The sequence below is a fragment of the Neophocaena asiaeorientalis genome, unplaced genomic scaffold, assembly GCF_003031525.2.
Source record: "Neophocaena asiaeorientalis asiaeorientalis breed wild unplaced genomic scaffold, Neophocaena_asiaeorientalis_V1.1 scaffold133, whole genome shotgun sequence".
Taxonomy (NCBI): domain Eukaryota; kingdom Metazoa; phylum Chordata; class Mammalia; order Artiodactyla; family Phocoenidae; genus Neophocaena; species Neophocaena asiaeorientalis.
Window position 1 is genome coordinate 7,163,606 of NW_020174429.1, and position 6,000 is coordinate 7,169,605.

The 6,000-nt window shown below is 39.9% G+C and overlaps 1 protein-coding gene across 2 annotated transcripts in view; it reads right to left on the reverse strand.

Annotated features, from left to right (window-relative positions):
* The window catches only part of TCF4 (transcription factor 4), a 364,700-nt gene that overhangs the window by 178,272 nt on the left and 180,428 nt on the right, over nt 1–6,000 (reverse strand). The window lies entirely within an intron of this gene.

The window sequence follows — 6,000 nt, forward strand, 5'->3', positions numbered from 1 at the left end:
TTCTTTAAAAAAAAAATCTCCTCCAGGTAACAGACATCCACTTCTCTTCCCCGATGTTTACATACGTAAAGTAGGCACTCCTGGCAACGTATGCAAGCAAGACAGGGAATAACACTTCCTCACTCTGGCTATGATAAACTGGAAAAAAAATATCCTTCATTCCTATTCTTAGCCAAACTGCTCCACACTTCCAAAAACTGTCATTCCAACGGCCTCCACTTTCTCTAACAAACAAATTGTCATTCCTTATTTTCACTTTCTTTCTCTCTCACAAAATTTAAACAATTTCATTTTTATTTACACAGCAGGCAAATTATCTATGTAATGACCCTAGCCTAGTCATTCCCATTGATTATATTGACACTTAATGGTGAGGCCAAAGCTAATCAATCAGGGCTCTCCAGATGGTGAATAAAGCAAAGAAACTATTCAAAATTCTGGGACTCTCTCTCTCTCTCTCTCTTTTATTTAAACTCCCTTTCCCAGGAGTAAAGTCCATCATGATAAAGATGATCATGGAATTTACATTTGGGAAAGAGGGCTTTTGAAAAATTGCCCACTCTGAACCCAGCTTCAGATTCTACCAGTAGAACAAGGGATAATGGAACGTCAATGTCTTGTGTCAATTCTAACAACCCAATTTTTATCTGTAGACTGCTCTGCAGAGATAGATAAAGGCTCAGATGCTATTTGGCCATATCTAAGGGTAAAAATCAAGGCTGCTCATTTGTTTCTTTTAAAAGTATGCTGAGCCTTAATAATCAGCAAGGAAGACAATGAAACCACATTATAAGAGATCTAAGCAGTAGAATACACCTAGTGACATGTAAAGAGTCCTTACAGAAAACAATCCATACCAGGACATTAAAAAGGGCTAGTGCCGCCCACGTGCCCAGAACACAAAGCCCACCCCACCCAAGACTGAAGGATACTGTTTTCCTTCAAGACCAGAGCTTAAGGTACATTGTCCTCTTCACCCAGGACTATACTATTCTTTTCTCCAATGGGAAAATTCAAAACTAGTATTTTGAGGGGCTGAATGGATCCTTTGAAGTTTACAATGCCCAAGTTTTCCCCCCTCGACTCAAGTTAAGATAAATGTTAGAAGTAACAGTGTTCATTAAGATCTTTTAGTTCAATGACAATGCTGTTAGAGTATGCCTTCCTGACACCACACAAAGAATGTGTCTTTGATAAATCTTATATCTGGTCAAAGGCATACCTTGTATGTAAGTCACTATATATGTAAAATGGAAGATGATTTTGAAGAAAGCCAAACCTGAGCCTTAACATTAACCCTCTTCCCCAGTATTACCTTTTCCACTGACTTCAGTGAATCTCAAACTTGGGAAAACACTCCCCCCGCCCAACTCCTGATATAGTGTTCAGTGCAAAGTAGAAAATCAATGCCCATATCAGTTTCAATTCCAATGAAGTAGGACACCATCTCAGGCAGTGTCAGTCCTGGGAGGTCTAAGAGAATAACCTTTCACTGTATGAGGATTTTGCATTAAAGAATAGATGCATTTGCCTGCTTCAGAAGTATAAATGGTCATAAAGACATATTTACTCTTCTGTGTAAGTCAGATGTAAGCTACTTATAGTCTTTAACTTCTCTTTATAAATATTACTAACAGATAACAGAAAAAAACTCTACCTTTTATGAGCTATCAAATGATGTGCGTCCTTCCTGAAGCTCTCGCATCTACAAAGCTTCCATACAACCACATGATCCACTTTGACACAATATTCACTTGTTTAGCAAACAGAAAGGCAGGTAGAGAGGTCAGTAGAAAGGCAGACAGACAGACAGATAGAAAGAAGATAGATGAGGTAGAATTTACTCTGACTTCCTAGGAATTTGAACATCTAGTGGTCCTGTTTTGGTAATTTCCAAAAATTGGAAGGAAGAAAGGCTATCTATGTCTTTCTCTAGAAGAAATTACTGAAGCTATCCCCTATAGAATTTCACCACCTGGCATTATTTCCCAACTCAACTCCAGCACATAGACCTGGAGAGACGAATTTTCCTACTAGGATTTGTCTCAATTCATATAAAAAGGGGTCCATGCAAATAGTAAGGATGTGAGAGAGGAGAGAGAGAGAGAGAGAGAGAGAGCATGAATAAGAATAAATGGGAGAGAGAAGAGAGAGGAAGGGAGGGCAATAAAGAGAGGGAGAGGTGGACTGGAAAGAACAGGGTGTAGGAAGGGAGAGGAGGGGAGCGAGGGCTGATCAGAGTATGTATTCATGATGCACAGAGTCCCCAAAGTACTCTTGGCTGCAAAGCCCCAGCATTCTTTACTATCATATCACATACAGACTGCTTAATCTTAATTTTGCTTGTTAAAAAATATTTATCCAGATACAAAAATAAACTCACTGCAAATTACAAGTTGTCAGGGTTAAAAATCTACTCCTGTTTGTGTGGGGGAGGATAAGAGACCAGCATAGACATGAATCATTCTCAGTAATTTGAGTGTTTCCATGACATCAATGGGCACCCGTCCAGGACTCTGTCGAAGTCTGTGAGGTACCAAAGAGGCAGCGCAGCCAGCAGGAGGCTGGGAGGTGCACTTTTTTTTTTCCTTTTTTTTTTTTTTTTTTTAAGGATTATGCTCCTTGTAAAGATTTCATCTGTAGCATCCACTTTTACCATCAAATAGATCGCTCCACAGATCCTGAGTGAACACATTTCATTCTGATAGTGTAAGCCTTTAACTTTATTACATCTTTTTGTTCCCAAATTCAACTACAAATCTGTCCTCAGAGCCCAAACCTCTGTTTGGGAGCAAAATAATCAGGGACTGTGGATAAACCCAAGCACCTTCTCAAACCTATCATATCTACTCCTCTAATTTCCTAATGACAAAAAGCAGCCATTTTACAATGACACCTCATTTCCAAGGGAAAAAAATATACATCTTTTGTGTAAATTGTCCATTAAAAATTAGCTATGGTCTTGATGTCGGTCTTCCACTTAAAATGTCCGGGAACATTTGTTTCAGATAATAAAATTCTCAAGAGCGCTGATAACATGTTTGAGTAGGATTCTTAAGTAACTATCTGTGCTCGCGAACACAAAAGCTCCTAAATATGTGTGTTTACTCTGTGTCAGGCATGGATTTTTGTCACTTATACCCACTGGCTGGCGCGGACAGCTTCTTTCCTCCATCCTTCGCCACCGACCTCCCCCCGTCCCCACAATCACAACGGAGCTTTGAAAGAGCTCAAGATTCTATTTTTCCAATATTTAAAAGAGATAGCAGTGATGAACAAACTCGGCGTGTTCACTGCAGAATTTTCGAGACAACCCTCCGGTACTAGAATGCGACAGCCGCTGCGGACATTTTTTGGCACCAAGACAATGGTGGCACTGCCAAGCCCCATGGCTAAAACTACTCAAAAGAGGCATAAGGGTAGCATTAATCGCTCAAGTCTTTTACTGCATGGAGTACTGTTGTCCATATTTTAAAAACTAAAAGTACCCGTTAGTAACATTTGTTGTATGCCCACCAAGGGGCAGGGGAGATTCTGAAATATACACCAGGAACAAATCTTGTCAAGCATTTGATTCATTTTATACCTAAAAGGACCAAATGTTAAATTTTGCTGCTGGTGACGATTTGCCGTGCATGAAACGAATAATCTAACCTAATGGGGGTACACTGAAGGCTGAATGAAAGCTACAAGAGAGGATTTCATAAACTAAGTCGACATATTGGCTAAACAACTTTCTTCTGCAAAAATGATGTATACAAGGAACGTGTAATACTATGTCACCATTTTTTAAATTAAGCAAGAAAAACGCTATAAATGAGCAGACACAACATCTGTCAATCAATCCTTCTAGAGACAAAGGAGCTCAACGCGCAGCCCCTTCTCTAGAACAAGTCGGCATCTACAGTGAGCAAACAATCAGGAAAGTCAACACGTGTTTTGTCCAAATTGAACCCATCAGCTGTTAAAACCTATATTTAAATTTGATTATTAAAAATGGCACCAATGGGCAATCAATAAAGGAGTCACTTCTTCTGTTGCCCTCGAAAAACTCAAGTTAAGCAGAAAACATAAGCTGCTTCCAATGATTTTTAAAGACCAATCCTTTTGCCGATTGATTCAATTGTTCTTTATCTTGCTGCCCCACGAAGGATAAGGAAAAAAAATTTTTTTTTTAATTTAGGGGGAGTATAATTAACAAATATCTATTAATTCTAAATTTAATACTTTTATATTCTTACATAATTTTCCATTTGACTTCTAATTTTTCTTCCAATATATCCATGGTATCCTATTGTAAGGGAATGTCAAGGGAATTGGATGAGAATGAAAATATTACATGAAGGAAAAAATTGGTCTCATAAGTTCATTAACTCACAGGGATACATCTAAGAAGTATCACTTTCGGTAGATTACTACACCTGGACAGTTCTAATCCATTTGGAAGGAGTGAGAGACAGGCAAGAACAACTTATCCATAATACTATTTCTGGAGATAAGCTGTGACATGGATGATCCCACGGGTGGTTGACCAGTAGGATAACAACAAGGTCATGTTTGGGTTTGTAGCCTTTCATTCTTAAAAGGCCACTTTTAACATTACATATAAATGGCAGGGGGGCTTCCCTGGTGCCGCAGTGGATAAGAATCTGCCTGCCACTGCAGGGGACACGGGTTCGATCCCTGGTTGGGGAAGATCCCTCCTGCCACGGAGCAACTAAGCCCATGCACCACAACTACTGAGCCTGTGCTCTAAAGCCCGCGAGCCATAACTACTGAAGCCCACGCACCTAGAGCTCATGCTCCGCAACAAGAAAAGCCACTGCAATGAGAAACCCACGCACTACAACAAAGAGTAGCCCCCGCTCGCTGCAACTAGAGAAAGCCCGCGTGCAGCAATGAAGACCCAACACAGCCACAAATAAATTTAAAAACATAAAAATAAATTTTAAAAAACGGTAGGTATTTCACCCACCACTGAAAAAACTGCACCTGTACAGTGGAACATATTATCCTACGAAAAGCCTTGATAAAAAAAAATTATCTGATGCTGTAGGACAATACCCAGCAAGGCTGTTTCATCGCTAATCCTCATTCTGGAAACCGAAGAACCAGCCTTTTGTTCCCTGCTACCAGACTAAGGAGCTCATCACAACCGCGTGTGAATCAGAATAAATCTCTGTCGTCCCTGTCCCCAACCCCAAGCCGTCTTTGGTTACCCTATAATATTGGGGGGCGTATTGAAAAGAGTATTTCATTAAACAGTAACGGGAAGGGTGGTTCCAAAAATATACATGAGGTTATAATTTACAGTTCTTTCATCCTTCCCGCGCCTGCCTTTTCCTCTCTTGCCCACGTCAGTATACCTGAGTCCTTGTCATGTATTACCCGCTACACAAAAGGGTTACGTAGATCGATTCATTCAATCTACACAACAACCCTGTGAGGCAACGTAATATAAACACCACTTTACAGATGAGAAAACTGAGATACAGAAAACTGCCCAAGGTCACAAAGGCAGTAAGCATTAGAGCCAGGATTCAAATCCTGCCAGTTTGATTCCCATGGCTGGGCTCTTAGCACTATTCTGTGCTGCTGGAATTTAAACTCTGAAAAAAAATATCTACAAATAAGCAAGGAGCCCAATACTGAAGACTCAAATCCCAGAGCTCAAAACACTCATGACTTTGATATGAAATTAATGAAAGTGTCTTAGAGGTGGTGATAATTTACATTTACATGGTGTTTTATTCCTAAAAGGTCTCTAGGTACTTTAAAGCTGTGCAAATGATGTACACCAGAACCTGTGACGTCACACAATAAACTGCAACCATCTCTAAGTTAACTGGAAACAACTAATTGACAAAAACATGGCAGCAAACTGCATCTCTACACATTCCGTATGTGAAGAACATGACTTCATATCAATGCATAGAGAAGAGTGAAATTAAAAATATAATTATAGGGGCTTCCCTGGTGGCGCAGTGGTTGAGAGTCCGC